Consider the following 14433-nt stretch of genomic DNA (forward strand, 5'->3'; position numbering starts at 1 on the left):
CTCCCTTGTAGCGACTGCTACTGGAAGTTGCTGAGCATCTCGGTAACAACTCGTCAGCACACGGAACCTTCGAGCGTCATCGTTGACCGTGCCGAGTTCAACGTGCTGCTGAACGCTCAGAAACGCTGCGACTTGCGCTTACGTACATTTCCCCCTTTGTAGACGTGCCAACCATGTTGTTCCGTCTGTCATATACCCAAGTAAACACTTCAGTATCAATGACCATGTAATAAGGAAATCGGAAGTGTAATGTCTAGTTAGAAAGGACATCAGTTCATGAAAGTTCCGTAACAAACAGTGTGAGAAATGTTCAAATGTATGTGAAATCTTATGGGACTTAACTGCTACGGTCATTAGTCCCTAAGCTTACACACCACTTAAGCTAAATTATCCTAAGGACAAACAAAGACACCCATCCCCGAGGGAGGACTCGAACCTCTGCCAGGACCAGCCGCACAGTCCATCACTGCAGCGCCTGAGACCGCTCGGCTAATCCAGCGCAGCTAACAGTGTGAGATAAATTTACAATAGTTCTACACATAAGACAAAAATTATTTCATTACACTCACATTATAGTAAAACCGTAATGTCATTTTTAGTTGATCACTGTGCCTATTCAGCAACAGAATCCTTACAACAGGCGAAAGAAATTCTTGAAACAAGAAACTGGAGAATTTCTTATTGCAAGTAGTGCGAGCTGTGTTGTAGATTCAGCCAATTGAACAAACTCACACCTCAGATAAAGCACACTTATATCTGCATAACATCGAATGTAATACAATAAACCTTTATTAAACCAATAAGAAGGTATCAGAAACTATCAGAAAACGTGTAGATTGGTAAAAAAAAAATCTTTGAATCCAGTGACATGCGGCCAGCAACACATCAACTGTTACCAGGCAATTGTACGATTGTACTCATTACGCTACACCGAAGATGAATTGTACGCGACTTTCTTCGTGTCTTACTATTGCCTGAAAGCTTTATCGTAGTTTTTGATGGATTCTCAACGTGCTGTAGCCTGACACGACATATTTTCACAACACGCAACTTACAGTAATTCATTCAAATGGCTCTGAGCACTATGGGACTTAACTTCTAAGGTCATCAGTCCCCTAGAACTTAGAACTACTTAAACCTAACTAACCTAAGGACATCACACACATCCATGCCCGAGGCAGAATTCGAACCTGCGACCGTAGCGGTCGCGCGGTTCCAGACTGTAGCGCCTACAACCACTCGGCCACCCCGGCCGGCCGTAGGTGGTGTGCATCCGTCTCATTGGTCTCCGTTCAAACGCATGTTTAGAATATCTGACCTGCTAGATATTCCTCTGTGCGTTCGGAAAGACTCACGATGTGTTTTTTCCACACTATGACGTCAGAAACTCGGCACATTCAAACGTTATAATGCACGGTCCGTGTGCTGACGGCTTAATGCCCTCGTGCCGAGAAGAGGTACGATTTCAATTATGGCGAAAAGAAAGGAGAAGGAAATTAGTGCGGCACTTCTTCTCCTAATTCTCAAGATACCCAGAATACGCACCCCTGCACCTCACACTTGACAACACACGTTGCGAATCGAGGTCCACTTCGCGCATCAGCTCCAGCGCCACGGCGGCGGGCGGAGGAAGCGAGCGGAACTATTTTGGCGGCGGCGTGACCGTGGCGCTCCCGCTCCCCTCTGCCGCCCCCGGGCCATCCGGGCGCCACAGAGCACACACCGCAGACGCCCCCGCGTCGCGCCAGCCACAGACTCCCTTCCAGTCGCTGCTCGCCTCGCGCCACGCTCTCTCGCTCAGACTGCCCTCGTCGCGATAACCGCAGCGCACGCCGCCGGCAGAACCGCCAGAAGCAGAGCCATCTCTCGCGGCCGTGTGCACTAGGACAACAGTGACGCGGCATCCGGCAGAGGTAAGGTCAAGGGCCGCGTCTTATGACGCTTTCGCCAGACAGTGATTGCCATTCATTCCTTCTACTCTTCCGGGCAGATTCTTCATCGTGCATATTCCATATCGAGAAGCAATGAGTGCGCCTCTAAGGACGACATTATGACCTGAATCTATGAATTGAAACTTATTTGTATTGTATTGTAGTGTATGTTAACCGGGGACCTAGAAACGACGGAGAGGCTCCGTCCCCGCCGCAGCCGCAGCCCCGTACGTGGAGAACTTGTTTGCGCAGCAATCGCCGACATAGTGTAACTGAGGCGGAATAAGGGGAACCAGCCCGCATTTGCCGAGGCAGATGGAAAACCGCCTAAAAACCATCCACAGACTGGCCGGTTCACCGGACCTCGACACAAATCTGCCGGGCGCATTCGTGCCGGGGGACGTGCGTTAGACAGCATGGCCAACCGGGAAGGCGAAACTTATTTACTGATTTACTGGAACCGTTCAGTTTGTTTCTACACCGCGTTTCGGAGGTTTAAACCACGGCCATCACATGGATTTACGTTACTTACGGTAAAAAGATGTAGCCTATATGTAGGTAAAAAGATGTATATGTAGGTAACAAGACGTATATGTACTGGGTGTTTCACAATTATTCATGTTGCACACTTCTAGAGGATGTAGAGGCGACTTACTAGGGAACTAGGGAACCTCCTCCTCCCCCCCCCCCCCCTCAGGTTTCAAGGTAAGATGACCCAGTGGACAGCCCGTCAAAACGTAAACACAGATCAATCATGAAAACAGGAAGAAGGTGCACTAAACTCTGAAGAAAGAAGCAAAATCAGAACACTGAACGGACCGTGCTCAAAATGTGCAACATCCAGCAGAGTTGTCTAGCGGCGGCGTTATGGTTCTGTGGTTACAGTGTTGCACTGCGGATGGGGAGATCCGCATTCCAATTTCCCTCGTACCCTATTTACTTATTTTCTTCTTCACGAAAATATGAAATGTCCGACCGGTCATCGATTTGTCTACTGTATTCAAATTTGTGTCTGTGTTGTGATTTAACGTGCGTTTGCAGCAGCGATGTGGAAAGAAGAAACCTCCACACGTACGTACTTCCTATTTGTTCTACACAACTACCACATGTTATGACTCTTGCGTTCCGTTTTGGAAGTTTTGACTCTTCAATTCCTTTATTGTAACATAGTTCACACACGTTTTCATTTCTGTGAGAGATCTATGCGACATCTCGCCTGCTCTCACTATTCATCATATTTACTTTTGACGGTAATATATTCTTACCACATGACTTATATTCTACAACCAATGTAGGGGGTGACTACAGAGAAAAATGTTTTCGTAAGGAGATTGCAAATAAAATGGATACACAAGAACTTTCAGTCAAATCAGTACATTCGTTTTATTTATATTATTGTATCTACATTTGTTAGGAGTTGGGTTGGGTTGTTTTGCGGAAAGAGACCAGACAGCGAGGTCATCGGTCTCATCGGATTAGGGAAGGACGGGGAAGAAAGTCGGCCGTGCCCTTTGAAAGGAACCATCCCGGAATTTGCCTGGAGCGATTTAGGGAAATCACGGAAAACTTAAATGAGAATGGCCGGACGCGGAATTGAACCGTCGTCCTCCCGAACGCGAGTCCAGTGTTTAACCACTGCGCCACCTCGCTCGGTATTTGTTAGGAGTATAATGTGTAACCTATGGAACACTGCAAGAACCAGGGAACTACTCGTAGCAGAAACAAGGAAAACAGTAGGTATTGCGACACACGGACTTTTAATGAACGCCGAATTTGGCCTATTGTTGTTTTTCCATATGTCTATTGCAAAACAAACTTGATTTACATTAAAAAAAAAAAATGGTTCAAATGGCTCTGAGCACTATGCGACTTAACCTCTGAGGTCACCAGTCGCCTAGAACTTAGAACTAATTAATCCTAACTAACCTAAAGACATCACACACATCCATGCCCGAGGCAGGATAGGAACCTGCGATCGTAGCGGTCGTGCGGTTCCAGACTGAAGCGCCTAGAACCGCTCGGCCACCAACGGCCGGCTTTACATTCATAAACGGCTCTCCGTCGTCACACAGTTTCATGGCGTACCAAACAAACCTATTGTTAGAATTACGTGCGAATGAAAAAAAAGCACCAATAGTGAGATTCGATGCGTACAGCTTGCCCCTATGAAACTATACGCTTATTCGCTCGGCTGCGGACTCATTAAATATTGGCGACCACACGAAGAATACAAGCACGCGTACAATTTTCAAATACGATTTTCTCGAAAACGGTTGAGAATTGCGTGTTCCTGTTTACGTATGTTGAAGTCGTAGTCGTGACCAACAAACACTGACAGTATGAATCAAATCGGCGAGGGGAAGTTCGTACGATCCCCTTGTTAGTCTTAGTTTCTCCAGTTCTAACGAGGGAAACTCCCCATCCCACCCACTCAGTTTCAGTGGTAAGATAGCCCAGCGGATAGCCCGTCAAAAAGTGGACACTGATCAAGCATGAAAACAAGGTGTACCGAACTGTTGAGAAAGAAGCAAAATAGAAACAGTGAACGGTCCAACCTACAGATTTGCAACATGGAAAGAAAAGCAAAAACCACGGCTTTATGGTTGTGCGGTCACGGTGTTGGACTGCCAAGCAGAAGATCCGTGTTAAAATCTCCCTGGAGGCCCCTTTTTCACAAATTTAGGAACTATCTGCCCGGTCACTGACGTGTCTGTTCTTCTTCTGTAGTCTTAGCAATTGTCGTACTATACGCTGGTTTAGAATATGAGGCGTGTGGTAAAAATATATTATCATCGCACGTAAATTTGATGAATAGTGAGAGCAGGCGAGATGCCACATAGACTTCTCACACAAATGTAAACAGCATATGAACGGGTGTGATATACGTTACAACAAAGGAATTCAAGAGTCAAAACTTCCAAAACGGAACGCAAGAGTGATAACAAGTGTTACTTGTGTGAACAAAAAGGAGGTACGTGCGTGTGCAGGTCCCTTCGTTGCACATAGCTGTTGCAGACGAACTGTACACCACGATAAAGACACAAATCTGAATACAGCGAATAGACACGTCAATGACCGAATGGATAGTTCACAATTTTGTGAAAAATATACCGTCACCAGACAAGCACGAACCATGGCTGTTAAAACTAGCTCAATATTGATCTTCAGTTTGGACCATTCATTGTTTATATTTTGCTTCGTTTTTCGCAGTTCAGCCACCACCTTCCTGTTTTCACGCTTGATCTGTGTTTAGTTTTTGATGGCCTATGCTCGGGGTCACCTTACCACAAAATCTGAGCGGGGTTGCGATGGGGAGTTTCCCTTGTAAGTAGCATACAGGGCAACAAGTTTCCTTTAGCAAACTCGATCACCTGCCAGTTTTTCAGCTTCCTCCCAGTTCATTCATGTCCACGCACTGCAGGTCCTCTGAAAAAGTTCGTTCCCAAGTGTTACAAATTCTTCCTCTACTTCTGTGTCCATTAGTTGGTTTCCACAATAGTACTGATTTGGGGAGTCTTCCATCGTTGTTGTGTAAAACATGCCCTGCAAGCTTCAGTCTTCTTTGAAAACGATTTTGTGCATATCACTTCTTAGCACAATTCATCTCTTGAAGTGTGGTCGCGATAACTGATCTTTAGAATTCGTCTTAATCATCGTCGATGAAAAACATTGAGCTCGTGTGCTGATTTTACTGACTTTTCCGGGTTCCATATGCGTATATTGCCATCAGTAGCATGATACAGGAGTACAGCCGAAGTTTTGTTGACGCAGTTATAGAGTACAACTACCATACGAATCGCAGCCGTTGGAAGACTGCAGAAGCTGTCCCAGTTATGTTGCTGATATCTGCATTACGTCGCTGTTATTGCAGATAACGCTGCCAAGATATGGAACTGGTCAACATCCTTTAGTACCTTGTGTTGCACTACAATTTTGAGTATATAAAGTTCAGTTCCAGTTTTTATGTTTATTGCTCAAGTCAAATGTTTATCCGTCCATAGTCCAAGCCTGTGCTTTGTCTCTTACTCACAGTATAGCCTAACCTAAAATGTTCCCATTAAAACCTGATGCACATCCATAAATAGCTTTTTTTTTATTCTTGAGTCCACAAGTGCATTAATTTTTTTTGTACGAAGGTATTTCCTCGTAACATACTTCAAACGGTGTCATTGTCGATTAGTTAGTTCCACCTCTTGGATATTATCAATCACATTACACAACAGCCGTTGGAAACAATTTGCCAGATGTCGTAAGCGGAATACATCAACATGTAACAGCATCACCCGTTGAATGGCTTAGTATCTTACAACAGCAGATACCAGGTACTGCACCGCGTCTTGTCACTGTTCCAGTACGCAAAGTACAATACATTAAAAAACTCAGCGTATGTCTTGAAATAAAAATGCACATGACGTTGACGAGGTATTAAAATAAAATGGCTCAATGAGGGCGACAATGCTTAACTGCCAATGAAATGAGGTGTCTGTGTCAAATAAAACAGTTTGTTGCCGGATAATATCTTCGTACAAGTCATCTTCGTTTCTTTTTCTTTCACCAAACAAGATGGTGAACCAGTAAGACGCTGGCCTCGTGTACCTTTCAGGGCAATTCGCATTTAGATTTTTCGTGGTTTCCCTAAACGCTTGAGGTACATATCCAAGATTCCGCGGTCCGAGCCTGTGCTATGTTTCTTACGATTTCGTTGCCGGCGTGGCGTTAAACTCCTCGGTCAGCGTTAGCGTTGTGAAAGGTTACAATTACCGTTCACTTGCTCTGAATAAATTTTTCCGTGTTTCCCTTCTTTGTCACACAGCAACCGAGATGGTGTAGTTGCCAAGATGCTGGACCCGAAGTCTTGCTATTTAGGTTTAGGCTGTCCTTGATTTCCCTGACGCACTTACTGTGTATCTGTGGATGGTTCCGTGATCGGTTTACTGCTCCATCCTTATCCATTCGAGTTGGTGCTCAATCTCTTAACGCAGCTGTCGCCACAGAAATTTCTGTTCAGCTTTTCATGTTATTTAGACAATGGTTAAAGGTGGAATAGGCTCAGATCGGAGAAACTAATTTAAATGGAAATTAAACACCAATAACGCTAAGAAAAGTTCAGTATTTTCAGAAGTTAAGGAATGAACTAAAATTTGGGTAACGTATCTCTTGACCCTTCAGCGTTAGCCTAAATGAATGTTGTAAACATTTAGAAAGCACGCTTATATCGTCGTGCACGTCGGAATAAGCTTTCTTGCTCTCCTTCACCCTACTATTTGCAGCAAAAGCTGGCTGCTCATTTCTTCCGAAATGAGCAAATTACTTCTCCCTTGGCAGCGCAGTCTGCATATCGAAGAATTAATTTCTATGTTTTTGTTTAATAGATACTTGATCCCTGCCTTACAGCCGAAGTGGCCGTGCGGTTAAAGACGCTGCAGTCTGGAACCGCAAGACCGCTACGGTCGCAGGTTCGAATCCTGCCTCGGGCATGGGTGTTTGTGATGTCCTTAGGTTAGTTAGGTTTAACTAGTTCTAAGTTCTAGGGGACTAATGACCTCAGCAGTTGAGTCCCATAGTGCTCAGAGCCATTTGAACCATTTGAACCTGCCTTACAACGTAAGATTTAATGCCAGACAGCTGTAGCGTCATACTGCTCTGTAAAAATGCTCGGCCGCATAACCTTAGTGCAGTTTATCAAAGACAGCAAAAGTGGGGCAACTGAAAATTGGGTTGCTTGATAAATCTGTCGAAGGAGTAGGCACAAACACAAACCATGAACAATATTTCCGCTATGAGGTAGGTACCTACCAGAATTCGAACCGCATCTCTAGCAAAGTTATGCGAAATCTACCACTTCCGAAATTCAGCATGCGTATGTGCGAAACAACCCACTACGTCCTTCAATTACGCACAAGCACACCTCTCTGGACTACGAATGTTCAGCTGCTCTCGCGTTGTTTGGCTCTCGCCGCCCGTAACATCGTTATCTAAAGAACGTAGTTTGCTTTACTTGCTTGTATTTTCCCTGTCCGTTCAGAGCTGTAGCCTGATACAGCGGCAAGTGGCGACAATTAACGATGCGTATAACTGTATTTCTGAATGAATCCACTACTTGCGTGACTTGGAGTTGGCTGCGTGCAATGGTATGGAAGTCTGATGACGCTAACGAAATGTGTGCTTAGGTGCTAGAAGACTCTTTACAGATTATGGGAAGAAATAATCGGGAAATGATAATAGAAATTTTACTTTCCCAGTATACAATGTGTTCACGAGGAACGGTCTGTTTTCAGGAATATGACAGGAGCAAACATATACAGTAAATAACCAGTGACAAAATTCAAGTCGTGTCACATTGTCGCGAATGTGAAGATTGTGGACACTGTATGTGAAATGGGTACAAGTTTTCCGCATGTAGTGTTCGCGCTGGAAGTTCAAATGTTCAGATGGCTCTAAGCACTATGGGACTTAACATCTGAGGTCATCAGTCCCCTCGGCTTAGAACCACTTAAACCTAACTAACCTAAGGACATCACACACATCCATGCCCGAGGCAGGATTCGAACTTGCGACCGTAGCAGCAGCGCGGTTCCGGACTGAAGCGCCTAGAACCGCTCGGCCACAGCGGCGCTGGATGTGGCCTTGCGGTGTTGGTAGGACTACGCTGCACCATTTCAACAAGGTGCTACTGTTCCTGCATAGATTGTTGAACTATAAGCTCAGAAGAAAAATTGGAACTTGAAAGAATACTTGTTTCACGCAATGCGCTGAAAACTCCGGCAATTCGCTTGGGAATTCGAGATGTCGGAAAGCGCCGACGGTATTGTTCAACTGCAGCAGAAGCACTGCCGTCGCAGGAGCCGTAAACCTACATCCTATCTGCATACTCTTTATTAGTCTAGATGTGTAGCAAAACGTCAAAGAAGCTGTATCGGAAAGACACATACGTACGCGCTACTAGCTAAAAACAAATGTACATTAAATGTGTTCTATCTCGGAAATTATTCGAAATAGGACAAAGGTACATATGAAGTTTTTTGCTTCAAATGAGTGTTCCTGTCATATCACTGAATAATTATCATTCCTCTGGTACATCCTGTATATGTAGATGATGATATTCTCTTTAGCTTCTTACCTACAGTTTAAGTGTAACAGTACAGATTGCATCAAAACTGTCTGTTGGCTGGTCGTAACAGCTAGTGATAGCTAGTGACGTTCGTGCTTGATAGAGGTGGCTTGGATCCGAAATCACCCAAAATGTGCCCTTTCTTCTATCTTTCATTGTCTTATTTCTTGATTATAATTAATTTGGATTACGTAACCCAGTCAAAAATTAGAAATTCTTTGTGAAATTAAGAACGAAAGAAAAATACCGGCCCGAAAGCAATTCTGTATGCTCCTTTAAAGATTTCAGAAAAATCGCTACATTATTTGACACAAAGTCTGCAAGGAAGTGAATTTAACATCTACTACAGCTGTATTAAATTTCATAATTGTTCCTAAATTCACTGTTGTTATAAGTAAAAGTAACGTAAATGTATTGTCACGTGACTGATAGAATCTTCAGTTCCCTGAAAAAGTCTCCTGTAAGATGTTTGGATGTCAATTTTGCATGAACTTTGCACTGATAGCTTCTACGTCTATACTCTACAAACCACTGTGAAGTAGATTAAAAAGGTTTTTGGGATAATTGCATTGACGAAGAAGATTATGTTGCAGGACAGCACTGATTAAAAGTGTGTGCTCAGAATTCTGTCTTCAAGTCAATAGAGGTTTCAAAGCAGGCAGAACAGAGATTTTTGACTAATGTAGCCACAGGAAAGTGCCATCTCTATAAATTATCCATCTGGAAGCCTAGGAATGTTAAACACGGAGTTTAATTTAGTGTATGCCCATTGATCTCTACATTTGGCACCAGTAGGTCATTTTCATTCGTTTGGAGTTGCATAACATGAGTTTCTATAAGACTGATAGTTACATTGTTTGCTGCAAATCAGTTATACGCCTGTTGTACTATTCTCCAGGATTTGTATGGTGTAGATGTGTTTGGCCCCATACCAGCGTAAATGCTTCATCAGCAGTTGTCATCGTTTTGTAATAGCCCTCCAAAGATAATTCATGTAAGTCAAGAACAGAAGAGAGACAAATTCTGAACCTTGAGATACACCGCATTTAGTATTTCCCGACTTTGAATTTGGTTTTGATCGTATGGAATCATTTTAATGTAACCCTATGCTTTCAATCAGCAAGTGCTGCTCTTCTGTGAAGCCCGCTTGTGTAAATAAGAACGTGTATTTCTCCATACTGGATGTACGCAGTACAAAGCAAAACTTTACAAACACATCCTCGTGAACGTTGGTTCTAGATTACTCAGGCCCTACAACAAATAAATACACAATTGTCCGAATTTCAAACGTAAAAGTTACAGCATGTTTTCCCACAAGAAGGGTAGCAGAAGTGATCCGCAAAACCATCGTTAAATATCTTCGACATCCATCTATTGTGGAATATTAGCGTATTCTGATTTCAGATGTAATAAGGTATCTCAAATGCGGTTATCTCCTAGATGTCAAAAAGCATCGATTCCGAAAACATCTCACATGAGATACTGAAAGTCATCGGTCAAGGCAGTTATGTAGATGCAGTGTTTCTTGACTACCGAAAAGTATGTGACACAGTACCACACCTATGCTTATTATCAAAAGTACGATCGTATGAGCAAGAGAGGTAGCTCAGTGGTTAGTTCCATGGATTCGCATTCGATTTCCCTTTCGACGTGCAGCAGCAAAGTATGATGGAGTCTCTGTTTTATATTAACGACCTTGCAGGCAATATTAATGGCAACCTCAGACTTTTCGCTAATATGGTGGTTATCTTTAATGAAGTATTATTGTAGAAATGCTGCACAAATATTCCGTTACATCTTAATAACTATGCACTTCACAAAACGGAGAAACGTAGTAATCTATGACTACAGTCCAGTGATGGAATCCGTCAACTCACACAAATAAAAATTTGTAACGAAATGAAATATATAAATTGTACAGGCTTGGTCGTAGGTAAAGCAAGCGGTAGTAGGTTGTAGGGCAATGCAGTTAGTCTACAAAGGACCTGCGACCCGTCATAGAATGTTGCTCAGGTATAGCCACCCATAACAAAAAGGACGAACGGAGAATACTGATTGTATACAAGAAGGTCAGCACGAATGGTCACAGATTTTTGACCGTAGTGAGGAATCTATGAAGGGTGTTCAGTAAGTAATTTAACACTTTTTGTCGGTTAATTTCGGTTGAAAAAATGTGGGAGATCGTGAAATATTCCCGCTACAATCCCCTAAACCTTTATGAAGTTACGATAATGGCGGCGCTATGTTTAGCCTTCAGAATGGTATCTGTAACGGAGGTGAGCTCCAAGTAGAGAGCTGTCACTGAGTTTCTTTTGTGGGAAAACCAGCGCATCACAGATATTCATAAGAGCTTGCAGAATGTCTACGGAGATCTGTTAATGAACAAAAGCACGGTGGGCCGTTGGGCGAGGCATCTGTCATCATCGCAACAAGGTCGTGCAGACCTGTTCGATCTACCCATTTAGTAAGTCTATGGATTTACCGCGTGCCAGCCGGCCGCGTACAGCTGTGACTCCTGCAATGTTGGAACGAGCGGACGCTCTCTTTCGAGGCGATCGATGGATCACAATCAAAAACTTCGCTGATCAACTGGACGTCTCTGTTGCTAGTGCTGACACAATCGCCAACCAGTTGGGGTACTCAGAGCCTAACAGAAGACCGTAAACAGCAACGAAGGACCATCTGTGCGGAAATACTGGCGCGTTAAGAGGCTGATAGCGACAATTTTTTTGTCGACAGTCATCACAGGCGATGATAAGTGGGTTCGTCGCCTCGAACCGGAAACGAAACCGCAAGCCATGGAGTGGTGCCACACCTCCTCCGAAGAAAAATTTCCGTTCAGCCCCATGAGACGGTGAAGCCATGGCGACGGTCTCCTGGGACTCTGAAGGGGTTATTCTGTTTGACGTTTTCCGCAAAGAAACGACTTCAGCATGTTCGTCGCCACAAAAACGCAAAGGAACTTCGCCTTCTCCATGTTTGCGAAAGGCCTCACAAAGGTCTGCGCTCCCGAGAGGAGTTCAAAAAACTTCGTTGGACTGTTCTTCCTCACCCTACAGCCCGGATTTCGCACTTTCCGACTTCCACCTGTTCGACCCAAACAAGGACAGACTCCTTGGGAAGCATTACGTGGATGATGGGGAGGTTATTGATGCAGCAAGACGTTGATTCCGACAACGACCATTAGAGTGGGTCCATCTGGGCCTGCAGGCCCTCTTAGTAAGGTGGCGTAAGCCGTCGCACTGGAGGAAGATTACGATGAAAAATAAGGTTTTGTAGCCGAAAGAGTGGGTAAATTGGCTGTATTGGAGTCCTGATAAAACTAACGTGCTTTCAAAAAAAAAAAAAAAAAAAAAAACAAAGTTGCATTACTTACTGAACGACCTCGTAGGAATGTACTACAGCCACCTACGTATCACTCCCGAAGGGATCGGGAAGAGGAAATTAGATTAGTTATAGAGCGCACAGAGGTGTTCAAGCTATCATTCAAATGGCTCTGAGCACTATGGGACTTAACATCTATGGTCATCAGTCCCCTAGAACTTAGAACTACTTAAACCTAACTAACCTAAGGACAGCACACAACACCCAGCCATCACGAGGCAGAGAAAATCCCTGACCCCGCCGGGAATCGAACCCGGGAACCCGGGCGCGGGAAGCGCGAACGTCAAGCTATCATTCTTCCCATGCATCATACGCTAATGATATGGGAAGAAGCCCTAAGTGGTAGAATGGTAGGTATGCTAAGCGCCCCACTGTGGTTTGCAGTTGTAGATTTACCGCGTTCATATCCATCAGACAACACCTTATGACGGTTGTGATAAGGACGGCTAAGCGTTTCCATTCCAAATGTATTACCTGGAACAGTCGTAAACCATGTAATCCGCAGATGAATAGGTAAGAAAGGAGTAATAATAAACCTGTGATTAACCGAAAATTTCTAGTTGTCACACGTGCCTCGAGAAACTGTGACTACGCCGTTGCAGGTAATTGACGTGATATCAAGTCTTCAGGTTCTGTAGTCCATTTCGCGGAATTATTTGTTATTGATTTAGATCTAGTAAATTTTTCTCAGATCTCCGTGGGGTGCCCACAAAAGTGTCGGTGGGACAGAACTTCGGTAACGCGGCTCTAGGCTGTTTCTGTGTTTGACTTTTGTTTTGCCTTTGCCATAACAAAATCAATGAAATAGCAAATCGCTATCGGTGATACCAAGTTTTATTTGTTACTCTCTTAAAACCAAAGTACCATGAAACAAGCGTACATACGGCTTGTGGCGAGAAACGGCGGCCGGCCGAGGTGGCCGAGCGGTTCTAGGCGCTACAGTCTGGAACCGCGCAACCGCTACGGTCGCAGGTTAGAATCATTCCTCGGCAATGTATGTGTGTGATGTCCTTAGGTGAGTTAGGTTTAAGTAGTTCTGAGTTCTAGGGGAATGATGACCTCAGAAGTTAAGCCCTTTGAACCATTTGAGAAACGGCGTCACCAATTATATCTGATTACGCTCTGCATGCAGTGACTTAAACAACACCTTCAGTCACAAATTTTCGTGTTTTATTAAGTACACGATGCATTTCGGAATACAGTCACGTTTGAAGCTGTAAAATATGGATAAAATTAAATTAAAGCCTTAGCTGGTCTCTCACCGGCGTAACCTCCCTCTTGGCATATGCCAGTCGTTTTCTGTCTGTCCAACAACAAACGAGTATATCCGTCAAACTCTAAAGACTCCATGCTTTCTTCATCCCAATCCATTTTCGTTTTCTTTCCTCCATCCCATAAGCTAGCCTTACCCCGCTATGTCTCGGTGTTCTCACTGTCGGTCAGCTTCTTCTTCAGATTTTATTCCTTATGTTTCTGTTAGATGTCGTTTCTCAAATTCGACGAAAACATAATGAGGAAATTGTTAAAAAGTTTAATTAGACTGGCATTTCTGAAATACAATGTATTTATTACTATATCTAATATTATTATTACCAGATTATTATTATGAAATTGATTATTATTTACTGCTCATGTTATTATGCGTACTGTAATGATTGCTATACTATTTGTAAGCATTATACTTCTAGCTGCCAGTATGATACCATTATGTGAGACTATGTGAACTTTCGTTATACCGTGTGGATTTCCAGTTCTTATAGTAGTGTGCTCTTTACGGAATCTCGGTGAAAGTTACCAATCCGACTTAGATGTGACTGCTGTGCGTATCAACTTTATGCCTAGGTTTTATATATGAATTTCTAATACAGAATATTTAAACAATCTTTTAACTGTAGGTTAACCAGACCAACGTTTACATACGTACCTGTGTAGGATTCTTGCGTCATGACTGGACTAATCACGGAATATGAAGTGTACCTATTTACTGCTACGAATACAGAAAAACAC

At 43.6% G+C, this 14433-nt stretch overlaps 1 protein-coding gene across 1 annotated transcript in view; it reads left to right on the forward strand.

Annotated features, from left to right (window-relative positions):
- The first annotated feature begins 1794 nt into the window (after positions 1-1794).
- LOC124803324 overlaps positions 1795-14433 on the forward strand; it is a 133027-nt gene continuing 120388 nt past the window's right edge. Inside the window, exon 1 of the mRNA XM_047264508.1 lies at positions 1795-1913. The gene's annotated coding sequence lies outside the window, so the exon portion shown is untranslated. The remainder of the gene's footprint in view (positions 1914-14433) is intronic.

Source organism: Schistocerca piceifrons, chromosome 6 (genome assembly GCF_021461385.2).
Source record: "Schistocerca piceifrons isolate TAMUIC-IGC-003096 chromosome 6, iqSchPice1.1, whole genome shotgun sequence".
NCBI lineage: Eukaryota > Metazoa > Arthropoda > Insecta > Orthoptera > Acrididae > Schistocerca > Schistocerca piceifrons.